The following is a 15,926-nucleotide window of genomic DNA, read 5'->3' as shown; positions in this document are numbered from 1 at the left end:
CCTCACAGCACCAGGGACCCGGGTTCGAATCCGGCCTCGGGTGACTGTCTGTGTGGAGTTTGCACATTCTCCCCATGTTTGCGTGGGTTTCCTCCGGGTGCTCCGGTTTCCTCCCACAGTCCAAAGATGTGTGGGTTAGGTTGATTGGCCATGATAAATTGACCATTAGTGTTAGGGGGATTAAAATATGTGGGGTTACGGGGATAGGGTGGGATATGTGTTGGTGTGGGGGTTACGGGGATCGGGTGGGATATGTGTCGGTGCAGGCTCAATGGGCCGAAATGGCCTCTATCTGCACTGTGGGGTTTCTGTGATTCTGTGATGATTCTATAGTGGACACTAGGTGGAGCTGTAGAGCTGTGTAGAGCTGTAAAGCTGTATGTATAAGACTACACTACCCAGCTGTATATATATTAAGACTACATTACCCATGAGGCACTAGGCTACCCAGAAGGCAGCAGTCAAGATGGAAGCCTCTACAGATACTGTACCAGTCCACATGTGCTCAATAAAGTAACTTGCAAAAGCTAGCTGTGTTCATAATAAGAATGTCTATTTATTAATGAACATAGAAGGTACCAGGGTGGTGAAGATCTGCTGAAAATTGTGAAAAGCGACATGGAGAATTTGAAGCCACTAGAGCATTTGAAACTCACAGGAAACATCGACTGCAACTGGCAGACTTTTAAACAACAATTCGAATTCTAAATTGCAGCCATCGGATTCGGTACGAATCCAGATGCAAGGAAGATAGCGTTGCTGCTTACGATTGCAGGCCCACAGGCGATAGAGGTATTTAATACATTTGTATTTAATCCAGTGGAGAACAGAGAAAAATTAGAAGATGTGCTAAAAAAATTTGATGCACATTGCTCTCCCAAAAAGAATGAGACCTATGAAAGATACATCTTCTGTTCTCGGACACAGCAGCAAAATGAGACTTTTGATAGCTTTATAACTGATCTGAAACTGAAACACAGACATGTAATTTCTCTGAGCTCAAAGCATCCATGATTCGTGACCAGATTGTGTTTGGTATTCATGATAAAAAAGTCAGGGAACGTCTGTTGAGAGAAACCGAACTAAATTTGGAAAATGTGGTGAAAATATGCCAAGCCAGTGAGCTAGCTCAAAAGCACATGAAGACTTTCAGTGAAATCAATAATGATGCGATTGTAACGAGTGATAATGCTGCTGTCGGTGCTGTGTCCTATAAGGGGAAGAAACATGGGCAGAACAGAAATGAAAAGCAATCGGAGGATGACATTTTTAATTGTAAACGCTGTGGTTACAAACATCAGTTAAGACAATGCCCAGCGTTTGGAAAAATGTGCACAAAATGTAATGGAAAGAATCACTTTGCCAAACAATGCTTTTCAAAAGTAAAAACTAAGAAAGGGCAACGAGTTAATGTAATTGAGGACACTGATTTAAGTGAGACATTTTTTGTAGGAATGGTGTCATGTGACGATATCAAAAAAGATACAGAAAATGTGCAGCCCTCAGAAATGGACAATGCTGAACATAAAGTTAATGCAGTAAAAGAGGACAAATGGATGATCCCACTGCAGGTAAATGGAGCATTAGTTACATTGAAACTAGACACTGGGGCAAAAGCAAACTTAATCAGTATGAGTGACATTAACAATATGAAAGAAAAGCCCAAAATACAGAAAAAGTCAGTACTACTGAAGGACTATAATGGACAGAAAATAGATAGCTTAGGTGTATGCAGACTTAAAGTGACAGTCAAAGACAAAGTGCATCATCACATGTTTTCTGTTGTGGCTGAAAGGCTTGATTCACTACTGGGTGACAAAGCTTGTGAGGACTTATAACTGGTCAAAAGAGTCTACCATATAAACTGTGCCATAAGCAGACCAGATGACTCGGTGGATTCTGTAGTGAATAATTTCCAGGATGTGTTCAAAGGATTTGGAGTTCTACCATTCACTTACAAGATCCAGCTAAAGGAGGATGCTCAGCCAGTGGTACATGCTCCACGAAGAGTTCCAGCACCCCTGCATAACCGGCTCAAGAATGAACTGGACAGAATGACCACACTAGGAGTCATCAGGAAAGTCGAAGAGCCAACAGACTGGGTTAACTCCATGGTATGTGTAAAGAAAAAGAACAATGATCTAAGAATATGCATGGATGCAAAGGACTTAAATGCAAACATAAAACGTGAACACTACCAGATTCCCAAGTGAAAAGAAATCACCAGTGAAATGTCAGGTGCCAGATACTTCACGAAGCTCGATGCCTCACAAGGGTTTTGGCAACTAAAACTGGATGAAGAGAGCACCAAATACTGTACCTTCAACACACCATTTGGCAGGTATTGTATCCTCGGAATGCCTTTCGGGATAATATCTGCATCTGAAATCTTTCATAGAGCGATGGAACACATAATTGAAGGTCTGGAAGGAGTTCGGGTCTATGTTGATGACATCATCATCTGGGGCTCCACACTGAAAGAACACAATGAGAGACTGACTAAAGTGCTACAGAGCATACGCCGGAATGGACTGAAGCTCAACAAAGCCAAGTGTCAGTTTGGCGTCCAGGAAGTCACTTTCCTAGGAGATAATCTATCTGGTAAAGGAATAGAGCCAGATATGGAAAAAGTAAATGCCATACTCAAAATGCCCCGACCCACTGACAAAAAAGGAGTGCTACGCTTCATGGGGATGATAAACTTCATTGGAAAGTTCATTCCTAACTTGTCAGCCAAGACAGCCTGTCTGCGAGACCTGCTACATAAAACAAATGAGTTCGCATGGACAGAAAGACATGAACAAGAGTGGATAAACCTCAAAACAGTGCTGACAACCACACCTGTACTCACCTTCTTTGACCCAACAAAAAGAATCAAAGTGTCAACGGATGCATCAAAAGATGGCCTAGGTGTGGTCTTGCTACAAGCAGAGGGTGAAGATTGGAAGCCTGTTGCCTATGCCTCCAGGTCTATGACTGATACTGAGTGTCGATATGCCCAGATTGAAAAGGAATGTCTAGGCTTGGTAGTTGGACTAGAAAAGTTTCATGGCTACATATATGGACTTCCCACCTTCACAGTTGAGACAGACCACAGCACTCTGGTTGCCATCATAAAAAAAAAATCTGAATGAGATGTCTCCAAGGATTCAACGACTCATGATGAAGCTGCAAAGGTATGACTTTGAACTGATCTACACACCAGGCAAATACATAGTGTTATCAGATGCACTATCCCGAGCACCCACAATGAGTCATGTGAGCTCTACTGAAGAAGACGTGGATGTTCATGTGAGTATGGTCACTGCTGCACTGCCCGTGTCAGACACAAAATCAAAGCAAATAGCAGAAGAAACAGTAAAAGATACAGTATTACAAACAGTAATAGAGAACATTCATCATGGTTGGCCAAAAGGTTCCTGTCCAAAATATTTTCACAAGGTCAGAATTGAGTGTCGCAAGTGGACTATTACTAAAACAGAACAGAATAGTCATTCCACAGGCTCTACGTCAAGACATGCTCAAAAGGATTAATGAGGGACACCTCGGAATTGAAAAATGCAAAAGAGAGCAAGAGACACTGTTTATTGGCCTGGCATAAATAAGGACATTGAGAACATGATAGGCAAATGTGAGACATGTCAGAAACACCAAAAAAAACAAGCAAAGGAACCAATGATAGTAGCTGACATACCAACAGCAGCATGGACCTTTTTCATTTAAATGGTAAAGACTATCTAATAGTGATTGACTACTATTCTAACTATCCTGAGATGGCGCTGCTCTCAAGCACCACAGCAAGCAGTGTCATAATGCATGTGAAATCCATCTTCGCCAGACATGGAATTCTCAGGATTGCCATTAGCAACAATGGTCCGTGCTTCAACTGTAAGGAGTGGCAACAGTTTGCAGCACATTATGACTTTCAGCACATCACATCCAGTCCTTTGTATGCTCAGTCAAATGGTAAGGCAGAGAAAGGTGTTCAAGATCTCAAGCAGCCACTGAAGAAAGCGACAGAAAGCAAGTCTGATCCTTATCTCGCCCTGCTGAGCTACTGAGCCTCACCTTTAGACTGTGGTTCTTCACCTGCTGAACTACTAATGGGTCGCAAGTTGCGCACCACGCTACTCTGCTGTGCAAAAGAACAGCAAAGTGAGGAACTGAGACAGAGACTTCAACTGTTAAAGCTGAAACAGAAATCATACTATGACAAGTCATCCAAAACTCTAAAACCATTGACAAGGGATGATGTTTTCAGGATTGAGGATCCAGATGCATGGAACAGGAAAGCTACAGTTCTTGAGGAAGTAGGACCAAGGTCATACACTGTTAGAACTGAGGAAGGACAGATTCTCAGGAGGAACCGCCGTTCCCTCCTAAAAACACATGAGACTATTCAAGACCAAATTGATGACAATGCCGCAACTGCATCGTGTCATTCACTGCCAGAACAATCTCATGAAGACACATCAGACTTACCCATGTTGAAAAGATCCACACGTGAAGTAAAAGAGCCTGATAGACTTAATCTTTGAGTACAATGTAAAGCTTTGAAAAAGTGTTACTGATATTATCTTTATTGTTTTCTTGAAAGTTGATTGATATTGATTTTGTTAAACCTCAAAGAAAGGGGGATGTAATGATCAATAACATGTCATTCTATAGTGGACACTAGGTGGAGCCGTAGAGCTGTGTATAGCTGTAAAGCTGTATGTATAAGACTACACTACCCAGCTGTATATATATTAAGACTACATTACCCATGAGGCACTAGGCTACCCAGAAGGCAGCAGTCAAGATGGAAGCCTCTACAGATACTGTACCAGTCCACATGTGCTCAATAAAGTAACTAGCAAAAGCTAGCTGTGTTCATAATAAGAATGTCTATTTATTAATGAACATAAGATGTACAAGGTGTTCAGAGAAGATAGGGAAGGAATAAAGGGAGGCGGGGTGGCAGTGCTGATTAAGGAAGACATTGTAGTGTTGGAAAGGGAGGATGTTCTTGAGGGGACAAGGTCAGAATCCATTTGGGTAGAGTTGAGGAGCAAAAGGAGTATGATCACACTATTGGGGGTATTCTATGGGCCTCCAAATAGTGAGAGGGAGGTAGAGGAGTAAATTTTCAGGGGACTAGCAAACATATGCAAGAGCTATAGAGTGGTGATATTGGGGAACTTTAATTACCCAAATAACAATTGGGATAATGCTAGGGTAAAGGGAAAGGAGGGGGAGGAATTTCTGAAATGTGTTCAGGAGAATTTCCTTCACCAGTATGTTCTTGGCCCAACTAGGAAGGAGGCATTGCTGGATCTGGTGCTGGGGAATGAGATGGGCCAGGTCGACCGAGTGTCTGTGTGAGAACACTTGGGTATGAGTGATCATCTTATCATAAGATTTAGATTAGCAATGGAGAAGAGCAAGGAACAATCTAGAGTGGAACTTCTAAACTGGAATAGGGCTAACTTCAATGGGATGTGAAAGGATCTAGCCAGGGTAAAATGGAACCAAAGACTGACAGGAAAAACTGTAACAGAACAATGGGTGATCTTTAAGGAGATGTTCCAAGTACAGGCTAGGTAAATTCCAACAAGAGGGAAGGGTAATGGAACCAAAGCAAGGGCTCCTTGGATGACGAGGGAGATAGAGAAGATGATGAAACAAAAAAAGAGTGTATGATGCATTTCAGGCGAATTCTTCAAGGGAGAACCAGACCAAATACAATAAGTTGAGAGGGGGAGTGAAAATGAAAATAAGATTGGCAAAGAGAGAATATCAGAGTAGAATGGTAGTTAACATAAAAGGGAACCCAAAAATCTTCTACCGGCATGTAAACAGTAAGCGGGTAGTGAGAGGCGGGGTGGGGCCTACTAGAGACAAAGAAGGTAATATATGCTTAGAGGTGCAAGGAAAGGCTAGAATACTCAATGAGTACTTTGTATCGGTGTTTACTAAGGAGGTGGCTGCTGACAAAATATCGGTAGAAGTGGAAAAGGTAGAAGCAATAGAAGGGGTGAAAATTGATAGACAGGATGTACTGGAAAGGCTGGGTATGCTTAGAGTGGATACGTGGCCTGCTCCAGATGACTTGCATCCCAGGTTGCTAAGGGAATTGGGGGAGGAGATAGCGGAAAGTCTTGCCATAATTTTCCAATCTTCCCTAGATGCGGGGGAGGTGCCTGAGGATTGGAAAGTGTCAAATGTGACACCATTGTTCAAGAAAGGGTGTAAGAACAATCCTAGTAACTACAGGTGGGTAAAGTTTTAGAAACAATAATCAAGGAAAAAATTAATGGGCACTTGGAGAGGTTTAAGCTAATTAAGGAGAGCTAACACAGATTTGTAAAAGGCAGATCGTGTTTCACTAATCTAATTGAATTTTTTGATGAAGTAACAGGGAAGGTTGATGAAGGGAATGCGATGGATGTTGTCGACATGGATTTTCGGAAGGCGTTTGACAAAGTACCACATAGAAGACTGGTTAACAAAATTGAGGCTCATGGAATAGGTGGGTCAGTGGCAGCTTGGATAAGGACTTGACTTAAGGAGAGAAAACAGCGAGTTGTGGTAAATGGCTGTTTTCCAGACTGGAGGATGGTAGACAGTGGTGTACTCCAAGGGCCACTGCCTTTGTTGATATATATAAATGACCTGGATATTGGAATACAGGGTAGAATTTCTAAATTTGCCAATGACACCATAATTAGGAGTGTGGCAAACAGTGAGGATGATACCAATCGACTGCAACAGGACATAGAAAGGCTAGCAGAATGGGCAGACAAGTGGCTGATGGAATTTAATACAGAGAAGTGTGAGGTGATGCATTTTGGCAGAAGGAACAGGGAGAGGCAATATACACTTAATGGCACAGTTTTAAAGAGGGACCTGGGAGTTAATGTGCATAGGTCACTGAAGGTGGCAGGGCATATTGAGAGAGTGGTTAGCAAAGCATATGGGATCTTGGGCTTCGTAAATAGAGGTATTGAGTACAAAAGTAGAGAAGTTATGCTGAACCTTTATAAAGCGCTGGTTAGGCCACAACTAGAGTATTGCATCCAGTTCTGGTCACCACATTTTAGGAAGGATGTGAAGGCCCTTGAGAGGGTGCAGAGGCGATTTACCAGAATGGTTCCGGGGATCTTAGCTACAAGAACAGGTTGGAGAAGCTGGATTTGTATTCATTAGAGAAAAGGAGATTGAGGGGTGATTTGATAGAGGTCTACAAGATTATGGTAGATTTGGATAGGCTAGACGGGGAAAGGCTGTTCCCACTAATTGATGGTACAAGGACCAGGGGACGAAAATTTAAGGTTTTGGTCAAGAGATACAGGGGGGACGTGAGGAAAAAACATTTTACGCAGCGAGTGGTGAGGACCTGGAATTCGCTGCTGCTGGAAGTGATGGAAGCGGAGACACTCATAGAAACATAGAAATATAGAAGATAGGAGCAGGAGTAGGCTATTCGGACCCTCAAGCCTGCTCCGCCATTTAATGAGATCATGGCTGATCATCCAAATTCAGTACCCTGTCCCTGCTTTCTCCCCATATCCCTTGATCCCTTTAGCCTTAAGAAATATATCTAACACCTTCTTGAATATATTTAGTGAATTGGCCTCAAATGCCTTTTGTGGTAGAGAATTCCACAGGTTCACCACTCTCTGGGTGAAGAAATTCCTCCTCATCTCTGTCCTAAATGGCTTACCCCTTATCTTTAGACTGTGACCCCTGGTTCTGGACTCCCCCGCCATCGGGAACATCTAGTCTGTCTAGTCCTGTTAGAATTTTATAAGTTTCAATGAGATCCCCTCTCATTCTTCTAAACTCCAGCGAATATAAGCCCAATCGACCCAATCTCTCCTCATATGTCATTCCTGCCATCTCAGGTATCAGTCTGGTGAATCTTCGCTGCACTCCCTCCATGGCAAGAACACCCTTCCTCAGGTAAGGCGACCAAAGCTGCACACAATACTCAAGGTGTGGTCTCACCAAGGCCCTGTACAACTGCAGCAAGACATCCTTGCTCCTGTACTCGAATCCTCTCACTATGAAGGCCAACATACCATTTGCCTTCTTAACCGCCTGCTGCACCTGCATGCTTACCTTCAGCGACTGGTGCACAAGGACACCCAGGTCTCGTTGCACTTCCCCTTCTCCCAATCTATTGCCGTTCAGATAATAATCTGCCATCCTGTTTTTGCCACCAAAGTGGATAACCTCGCATTTATCCACATTATACTTCATCTGCCATGTTTTCAAGGGGAGACTGGATAGGCACTTGAGGGAAATAAACTTGCAGGGCTACGGCGATACAGCGGGAGACTGGGCCTGACAGGATTGCTCTTCAGAGAGCCGGCATGGATGCGATGGGCCAAATGGCCTCCTTCTGTGCCGTATGGCTCTATGACTCTCTTTCAGGTCAAAACCAAGCTTGAGAGCAGGACCTCTTCGTGGAACAATTGCAAAGACCGTAAACCGATATGGACAGTTGATTCCACTTAAATCAATATTAATTGGCCTGGATTTTGCAGTGGTAATGATAATGAAACTGTCAGTGTTCACCGTTATTACCTCTCTGAGACTGACCACAACTTCAGGATTTAGCGCATGCCCAGATAAACGCGAAAATCCTGAAGTTGCGGTCAGTCATTCCCTACTCTGCCACAGGTTGCACTGTGGAACTCCCCAGAGCTGGCAATCAATTGAAATAACATATAAGGATGGAAACTTCCCCATTTACGCTGGAATATTGCTGTTAACCACTGCAGCTACCACACCCGCCCCTTCCCCTGACCCCCCCACACCACCCAAGAAAATTTAAGCCACGTTGAAAGAGGTGTAACTGGATTTTTAACAGTGTATTGACTGCTGAACAACCGTTCTGGCCCTGAAAAACTAATTTTATATCTGTGGAATGTCAAATTTTGCCGTTCATTTTATTAAGAATTACATGGTTTTTAAAAATACAATTAAAAAAAAAAGTTTGTTAATGATCATTCAGCTTCTACCTTAATTCTATGTGTATGTCCCAATCTTTATTTTGCTCTCTGTAAAATTTCTAAAAATTAAATTTGAATCTGTGCATTTTACTTCCTGGTTTGCTGTCTGTGAGAATTCTTCAATGTGACTGGCTGTTTCACCCGCTTGATGACATCACTGTTGCTGGACACTGGAGATTTGCTTTGTTTGGCACCAGATTCAAATAAAGGTCGGGAGAGCTGAAATTCATGCCACAGAGATTGTTAGATCTTTGGGCAACTTTATTGGAGGTCAGCAGCGAGCACCGTCACTTCGCTGGTGGCTGCAAATTTCAGGCCATTGTTTCTATACCTGGGTGGACTCTCTTATACATTTATTGGACAGTGTATCTAGACAGAGGTTTGAAGTTGCATCTATACATAAGCCAGGATTGTGTATTTCATGTAAAAAGAGGCAAATTGATCCCGGCAAGCAATTTAATGGCTTTATTCAGCAGCTGCCCAGCTACCAAAATCCCATTAACAAAATATTAAAAATCTAGAGTCTTTTTTGATTCGAAACAAAACAGATCTCCAATCCAACACACTTGTATCTCAAAGCACCCATTGTGTGAGCATTCATAAGCGATGATCCCAGTGCTGTGTCTATGGCTTGGGTTACTGTGGTCATGACTGCATTTTCCAATGGTGCTGCTTCCTGCTCAATGGCAGACTGCAGTGCAGATAACCATTCATCAGAATCAATCATCATGGACATCTTGATCTGAAAAATGGTACAAAACAGAGTATTTGATTAATTTGGTACATATTATTTTGTCTGCGAACCCCTTCTGTCCTTTTAACGATCAGTGGCCTAGAAATTCATTGACGCCACTTTTGGGGCGCTAAAGTGGGGCGTCCGCTAAAGTTTGCGGCCGCCGCCAAATTAATGCCACTTCTCCGATATTCATTAGCTTCGCCCTACGAGTTTGGGCGAGTGCTAAAACTGCTGCTGGACGCCTCTCTTTGGGCGCTAAGCCGGAGGTGGTGATCGATAGCGCCGAGGCCGGGCGCAGCGCAGGTGCGGCCATCTCGTGATTGACAGCAGACACCCTGGCGCCGGCCAGCTCTTAAGGGGGAAGGGTCGACTGTGTCTGCTGCCACGCCCTGGATAGTGGAGCCCTCCAGCTAGGCCTGAACACTGCTGCTGGACCCAAATAGCGCCTGAAGACATGGAGAAGGCCCGTGAACGTGCACAGCGCTTCTCAGAGCGTGATCTGAGTGTGCTGCTTGCTGCTGTGGAGAAGAGGCACCATGTTTTGTACCCAGACAATGGCAAGAAGGCGACGGTCCGCGTCTACAGGAGAGCCTGGAGGAATGTCGCCAGCAAGCTGTCAGCCAACAGCGACGTCCCCAGGACCGGTGCCTAATGCCGCAAAAAGTTAAATGACCTCACACGCATTGTCAGGGTGAGTACCCTTTCCAATGACCTCCTCATCCTTGCATGTGCACCTCACATTATGGGCAAAGGGACCTGAAAGCTCTAATGGCCAGCCTTCATCCAGCAGCTATGGGACAGGCATGAGCATCAATTGCACATTCTGCACTTAACACACTGGCCAAGCTATTCCACCATGGGAGGCATTGCACACCAGATCATGGCGACACACTGGCCAGGCTATTCCACCATGGGAGGCAGTGCACACCAGATCATGGCGACACACTGGCCAGGCTATTCCACCATGGGAGGCAGTGCACACCAGATCATGGCGACACACTGGCCAGGCTATTCCACCATGGGAGGCAGTGCACACCAGATCACGGCGACACACTGTACGTAGAGGCCGTCCTTTCTCTTGCAGGCCAAGCTGGCGAATAATCGCAAGAGCCGGACTGCGACCGGGGGAGGCCGACCCCATATCCAGCCACTCACTGACCTGCAACATCGCGTGGAGCGCCTCATGGGTGGCCGGGTGATTGGGCCCGTTGCATGTGGAGATGCCGACCCTGTTCTGGGCAGCAATGGTGAGGACATCACCTTTTGCACCTCTCTCGTCCCACTTGCGCATCAGATCTACATCCTTTGCCACTGTCCGACCAATGCGCTGAATGCCACCACTCATGCATTTGGCACTGACGCCCTCTCCTCACTCTAAAGCTACTCTTGTGCCTTCCTGCTTTCAGATGGTCAAGAGGAGGTCCCTCAACTTGCCAGTGACAGACCCTCCGAGGAGGAGCAGGAGGAGGAGCAAGAGGAAGGCAGCCCATCAGGGGAACCCTCAGCCGCGGCCACCCAGGCCAATGTAGGGGACACGTCTTCCCTGGAGGGCAGCGTGGCGGAAGTGTCGAAGGGGAGGGGAGCTCCTGGGACCTGCGTGCTGCAGAAAGGCGGGAGGGGGGTGGAAGCTCGGCGGCCTTCTCCCCAGAGGGGGGATGCGTCGGAGGGGAGTCCAATTGCTGGGCCCAGCGGCCTCCAGCAATGCAGGAAGGGTCGGCCAGCTCGGCGGCCTTCTCCCCAGAGGGAGAGTCCGGCCTCCAGTCAGGAGATGCTCCTCGCCGAGGAGATGGAACGCCTCGAAGACTTGTCCGCGGACTCGGAGCGCCGGCACACGGAGCTCATGGCGGCAGTGGCACGGTTGCCTGAGTCCATCGATTCCCTCTCTCGGAGTGTGGCCGAGTTCGGGCCCTCAGAGGCCACCAGTCAGGCGGAATACCGGGCAGATCTGTCAGCGACTGGCCAGGTGATCAGTGGTGCCGTCCAGTCACTGGCTGCTCTGATGCGGTCAGTGAACAGGTCAACACGGGCACTCACTGCTGCCACACTCGCTGTGTCAGCCAGGCATCGCCAGGGCACCCGGCGCGCTGCAGCAGCACAGCGGTCTGTCCCTCGGCAGATTGGTGCGCATGCTGCAGTGCTGGCCCGGGCGAGTGCCAGTGTCTCAGGCGACCAGTGAGCGCCTGCCATCTGCCAGCTTGCCGCCATTCCTCCAGCCGCCACTGCCAGTCCCCCAGTGGAGCTGCCAGGAGCTGCTGCAGCGACTGATGCTGGCCAGCCACAGCTGCAGCAATCAACAGCCACCCGCTCGACGGCCAGACCTCGACTAGGCCGACCCCCAAGGGCATCTGCCGTCACGACATGTGCCCCTCAGGAGCCTGCCCCCAGCCTTGCAGCAGCCAATGGCCTTACTTTGAGGCGGAGCAGCAGGGCGGGCAGGGGCCACCCAAAGATGGCCAAGGCATCGCCCTAGCGGGCCAAATAGTCGAATGAGTGGCCATTTGTGTTTGTTTCTTGAGGCCGAGAATTGGATGTTTGTTTTTTGAAGGCCGATGATGTGATGTTTGTTTTGGACGAAGGCCGAGAATGACGGCCATTTTAGTTGCCCTATTTTGTTAATCCTCTCCAGGTTGTGGTAGCGAGTAATGTGTTTGAGTGTTTTTTGGGGGTTTCGTCTGTTTTTGGTTTTCATGTGGGAAGGGCCCAGAGTTTGCACAATAAAGCATTTTATTTATTCACATTGTCCATGTTTGATCTTTGAAGTGTTTGTTGCCTTAACCAGCTGAGGGCTTGCGGAGCGGCTGCAATCATGTTCTATCATTGGCACAAGCCATTCCCTGACAGGGGGCCTAGAAGTGACGTTCAATAAGCTGCCGACGGGCGGCCCTTGGACCTTGTGCGTCCCTCCTGTGCTGATACTCCTCGTCCTCGTCGTCCTCATGCTCCTCCTGCTCCTCCTCCTGAGGTGGTGGTCCAACGTGAGGTGGCAGTGCCTGAGTCCTGCGGATAGCCAGGTTGTGCAGCATGCAGCAAACGACGACGAATTGGGAGACTCGATCCTGCGAATACTGGAGGGCTCCCCCGGAGCGATCAAGACAGCGGAACCGTTGCTTGAGCACGCCGATTGTTTGTTCTATGAGGTTCCTCGTCGCTTGATGGCTCTCGTTGTATGCCTCTTCAGCAGGGGTCGTGGGCGCGCGGAGCGGGGTCATGAGCCAGGTACACAAAGGATAGCCTTTGTCCCCGATAAGCCATCCTCTTGGGTGAGGCTGTGCCTGGAACATGTCAGCCACAGTTGTCTGTCGCAGGATAAAGGCATCGTGGCTGCTGCCTGGAAAGCGGGCATTGACAGCTAGGATGCGCTGCCTGTGGTCACACACCAGCTGTACATTGAGGGAATGGTAGCCCTTCCGGTTGCGGTACTCCTCGGCATGCTCAAGAGGTGCCCGCAAAGCCACATGCGTGCAGTCAATGGCGCCCTGCACCATGGGGAAGCCCGCTATTCTTGCAAACCCCACTGCACGCTGCTGCTGCTTGTCCAGGGTCATGAGGAAGGAGATGAATTGATGTCTCCTTCTGAAAAGGGCTTCGGTCACCTGGCAGATGCAGCAATGCACGGCGAACTGGGAGATGTTAGCGATGTCCCCAGTAGCGGATTGGAAGGAGCCGGAGGCATAGAAGTTGAGAGCCACCGTCACCTTCACTGCCACCGACAGAGACGTTCTGCGCATCAGCTGTGGCTGCAGATCTCTCTGAAGCAGCCGGCAGATGTCTGCAACCACCTCCCTTCGGAATCGCAGCCTCCTAACACACATCGCGGCAGACATGGTCAGATAGGAGGTCTGCTGACGGTATACCCTGCGTGGGTAAGGCCTCAGTTGGTGACGCCTGTTGCCCCCTCTGCGTCTAGCCAGGGCTGCCACTCTCTCACAGCGTCTGTAAGCCCTTCTGGCATAAGGCTGAAATTCAGCGTTGCCACCCAATGCAGCCCCCATTATATGCTGGCAAACACTGAGCTCTGAATGAAGGCAAAGATAATTGGTAAGCTCTGGCTTGAGCCAAAAATACCTGTCCAAGTGTTGGTCCAAACCAGTAAACTCTCCTCCTTGGTCTCTGTCCAAAAAACCGTTGCACAAGAGTGAATGCTGCAAAATGGCTGGCCTTTATACTGCTGGGTAAGTGCCCTTTAATTAGCGCTCCCCGCGGCCCGGCTGGCCTGTGTACCGTTCCACTTCACAGTCGCTCGGGCCGCCCGGCGCACAATGGGCTGGCGCGAGTGAAGTTCCGGTTTGGGGCGCACAAAGGGCGTTGCACTATTAAATGACGTCATGATCTGCGCGCGCAGCAGGGCGCGCGCTAAGACTTTGCGCCGGCGCTAAATGTGTCCTGAAGTTGGGGAGAGGCGCAGATCGCGCTGCGCCCGGGCGATAAGCGCCTAGCGCTCGAGATCTACTCCTCCTAAGGCGCTAGCGGCTGGCGCGCCCAACTGAATTTCTAGGCCAATGTGTTTGGAAGTTTCCCTCCCCGTTAGTTGCACTCTTCACTGATTAAGTGCTGTTAAAGGATTAACCTGTAAGGGCCCACAACTTGTTCCATAACTTGTCCTTTTACTCTATGTAGGTTTGGTCATTAAACATTCGAGCCGTGTGAATTAAGACAGGCTGCTTTCCCACCTGGCATTACATTCATGCATTGGTATTGCCTTTATTCTACTTCAGACTTAACTGCATCTCTGTATATGGCCTAGTGGTCTGGCCTGTAATATACTGCCTTGCGCTTTGTATCTGTGTGATGTTATTTGCCCTACCCAGGCTCAATATGTTGTCCATTAGGACCTCCAGCTCCTGATCAGCAAAATAGGCTTTACGCTAGTTAAATGACAATTTAGCAGATTGAAAAGTGCAAAAGGAGCATTATTACAAGTGTGTTGCAATTGGCCATTTTGTTTGTATTCCCACTATAGAATTTGTTTGCAATAATTATTGGCAGCAAAATCAAGCATGTCCATCATTTTGGTCTTGAGTTATTACATTATTTGAAATAAAAGGAAAACTGTAGGTTTGATACTGTGAGTGGTAAGTAGTGGTTTAGTTATTTAAAAATAAAATAAAACACCAATAAAATAAAACACCCTTGAAGCAATGTGTATTATTATTTTATTAGTGTGTTCTCAGGGAAGAAATAAAACCCAAAGAAGGAACTGATTGTGCTTACCTGGTACATTACAAGCAGTAATAGTAGCTAAGTGTTTTATTATTTATCTGTCAGCACTATCCCTGCTTAGTAGGCCTAATACAGCCCAGAAGTGGTTGTCAGCTTCTGTGCAGAATGATGGTTCATGTCTAGAGATTTGGCTGATAGATGTGAATCTGTAAAGGAGTTTTATTTTATTGAGTGAAATGGGCCTGTTTGCTGATGCACTTGATTGCTTTTGATATGTCTGTTATTTGTAGACCTAGACATTCATTCTATGATGTGTGAATTATTAAGTGTTCAGGAGTTGCTGTCTAGTGTACCCAGCATTTTGAGCACAATCTCTCAGCATTTCTCAAACTGGGGTCCGCAGGCCCCTGGGGGTCCTTAGAGACTTTCCAGGGGGTCCGTGACCGGAGGTAATTTCAAGCCTGCTCCTCTTTATAAAACCGACACTGATTCAGTTCTTGCGAATTCATCTCAACGGCTGGGCCTGCTCCTCAGCTCTCACTCACTTTGTAACGAGTGTTCCCTGATGGTCAAACCGATTCCTCTCCCTGGCGCCGTGACCCTGTGCCATCCTCCCAACACATAATTCGAGTGCCTGTGTGGGCCCTTCAAACATGTGCCCGAACGTGTTCACGCAAACTCGTACAATCCCACAGTATGGCAGTGAGTCATGCATCCAGCAGCATCACAGTATATGCATGGGTGCTCGTGCCCTCACTCACCTTGGCCAGCCTGCAGACGGCTTTAAAAATTGTCCAGCAGTAAGTGGCTAATAGTGGCCATCTGTTGCTGTGGAGTATCTAGAATTGGTGTGAGAAGCAGGCACACCCATCTCACTGATATCTGTAAGTAAATACATATTTTATTAAAAGCATTATTAAAACACTCTTTAGATGCAGCACTTTCATATTATGAGTATTATAATTTAAATGGGGGGTCCATGATTACTAATCCATTTGAAAGGGGGTCCTTCAACCAAAAAAGTTTGAGAA

At 46.9% G+C, this 15,926-nt stretch overlaps 1 long non-coding RNA gene across 1 annotated transcript in view; it reads right to left on the bottom strand.

Annotated features, from left to right (window-relative positions):
• Positions 1 to 9,030: 9,030 nt before the first annotated feature.
• Positions 9,031 to 15,926, bottom strand: part of LOC147124425 (uncharacterized) — a 50,550-nt gene continuing 43,654 nt past the window's right edge. The window contains exons 2-3 of the long non-coding RNA XR_015079897.1: positions 15,657 to 15,777; positions 9,031 to 9,741 (exon numbers count right to left, since the gene is read on the bottom strand). This is a non-coding gene — a long non-coding RNA (uncharacterized LOC147124425). The remainder of the gene's footprint in view (positions 9,742 to 15,656; positions 15,778 to 15,926) is intronic.

The sequence above is a fragment of the Somniosus microcephalus genome, chromosome 1 (genome assembly GCF_052327205.1).
Source record: "Somniosus microcephalus isolate GS21.2 chromosome 1, FLI_Smic_1.0, whole genome shotgun sequence".
NCBI lineage: Eukaryota > Metazoa > Chordata > Chondrichthyes > Squaliformes > Somniosidae > Somniosus > Somniosus microcephalus.
This window is presented reverse-complemented; position numbering and strand designations above follow the sequence as displayed.